General features: G+C 42.3%; 1 protein-coding gene across 10 annotated transcripts in view; it reads right to left on the reverse strand.

Annotated features, from left to right (window-relative positions):
• The window catches only part of Syne1 (spectrin repeat containing nuclear envelope protein 1), a 493,437-nt gene that overhangs the window by 180,984 nt on the left and 310,050 nt on the right, over nt 1–2,403 (reverse strand). The gene's annotated exons all lie outside the window — the stretch shown is intronic.

The following is a 2,403-nucleotide window of genomic DNA, read 5'->3' on the forward strand; positions in this document are numbered from 1 at the left end:
ACACACACACACACACAGCACCATATACATACAACACACACACATACACACACACCACACACACACCACACACACTGCCATACACACACAGCACACACAAATACATACACAGCACCATACACACACACAACACACATACACACAGCACCATACACATACAACACACACACATACACACACACCACCATACCCATACACGCCCATACACACCACCACACATACACAATGCACACAAACACATACACACACACACACACACACACACACACACACAAAACAATGGGTTTGATTTGATTTATAGCAAGTTCAAAAATTCTGGGACAGAAGGTAGTCAGGAGCGCAAATGCAGCCGGGTGTGGTGAGATACACCTATAACCCTACACTCCAGAGCCTGAGGCAGAAAAATAAGGGTCATGAATTTTACAATAGTGAGCCTGTATAATAAATAAATAAATAAATAAATAAATAAATAAATAAATAAATAACAAGTAGCTAAGGATCATGATTTTTACAATAGTGAGCCTATATAATAAATAAATAAATAAATAAACAAACAAACAAATAACAAGTAGCTTTCCTTAGCTACGGGACAGGTCCTTGGAATCCTCAGAGAGGCAGCACTGCATTAGTACTGTCCTGGCCTGTATCATCTCAACCTGAGTACCAAAGTAACCAGATTTGCACAGAACAATTCTAGCAAGCAAACAGACAAAACATAAAAAAAAAAAATTATTAAAAGTTTTTTAACTTAATTTTTTTTTGTCTTGTATTTTATTTTATTTTGCGTATCCTTGGCTGTGCTAGAACTCACAGATAGCCACCTACCTCTTGCCTCCAGGGCACTAGGATCAAAGGCTTGCACCACCACCACCCCGCGGTGAGACTTGATGTTTTAAAAAGTGATTCACTTTAACTTAGGTAAGTGTGTGCGTGCATGTGTGCATGGACTAACTGTGGAGTCCAGGGGAGGGGACCCACATCCTTGAAGCTGGAGGTACAGGTTGTGAGCCACCTGTCGCTGGCCCTGGGAAGGAAGCTCAGGCCTTCTTCAAGAGCAGGTGCTTTCCTTAACCACTGAGCCATCCCTCCAGCCCCCTAAGTGACGTTTCAAAGACCCTAACTAGTTAACTTATCCTTCCTGACAGCTCTGCCGATGTTAAAGATTCAGCCGGTTGAATATTCACGATAAAACAACATTTTAAAAACGGGCATCATGTCTTCGTTTTGCTCAAAATCATGGTGCGGTGAGCTGGATTCTGATATGATTTTTCAGACACTCTGCCCCCTTCGCCAGAGATTCAAAAGTGCAGCGTAGATGTGCGCATTTTGTGGTTGATGTTTTCTGAACCACAGTACATGCCAGCATTGGTGTGTGTCTTCCCTTTGTGTCATACAGGATGGTCTGTAATTGAGCTTTAATGGCTCTCGCAGTCAGCTGCCAAGGCAATTCTACAAACCCACCACACGTCCACACAGACGCTATGTGATACTGTTTCTTCATGAAAGAGTATCCTCTTGACAGTGTCTTAGGTGGTTTTTATTTGTTTGTTTTTGATGGGGGGCAGGGCAGAATGAAGCTCTCTCTCTCTAGTGGCATGGACCCGTAGCATGCTCACTAGAGATAACTATATCCCTGGTTTTGTTTCCATCCTATGAGGGTCCCTTTCTTTATCTATTCACTGGCCCACCTCATATCTTGCTGAACTAAAGTCACAGCTTGAAGAGTTACCGTTACACTCTGGTTATTCAATATTAATACTGGAACACAAAATAGCTTACTTTTGTCTGTTTAAGATATTATTTTACATGTGTGGAAGAAGCAGGTAAATTCTCTTTCTTCATTTATGCCTTGAACACCAGGTTCCCAGTCATTCGCTGCTGTTTGGGGATGTTGTAGATCTTTCTGAATATGGGACTTAGCTGGAAGATGTGACTTCCTGCAGGTAGCACTTGAAAGTTTATAACCATCTCTTCTTATAGTCCAAGTTTTCTGCTTTCTGGTCTCCAGTATAGGAGGAGTCCTGGCTACACAGTCCTGTCGTACTTCCCTGCCGTGCTTCTGTCAGCTTTTCTGTCACAGTGTTGAGGAAAACAAACTGAACATCTGCATGGCATTACTGCTCAGAGCTGTGGTCATTTGAATGCTAATCGTTTTATAGTGGTCCTTTATTTACCTTGACTTCCTGGGAAATAGGATTGTGCAAACCAAGATACATCTTATAGGACTAACTCTGGAAAGAATAGAAAGCGCCCCTCCCCATCACCGTCCATCTGTCTCTGTCTCTGTCTCTCTGTCTGCCTCTCTGCTTCTCTTCTTCTTCTTCTCTTCTCTTCTCTTCTCTTCTCTTCTCTTCTCTTCTCTTCTCTTCTCTTCTCTTCTCTTCTCTTCTCTTCTCTTCTCTT

The sequence above is a fragment of the Mus pahari genome, chromosome 21 (assembly GCF_900095145.1).
Source record: "Mus pahari chromosome 21, PAHARI_EIJ_v1.1, whole genome shotgun sequence".
In the NCBI taxonomy this organism is placed as follows: domain Eukaryota; kingdom Metazoa; phylum Chordata; class Mammalia; order Rodentia; family Muridae; genus Mus; species Mus pahari.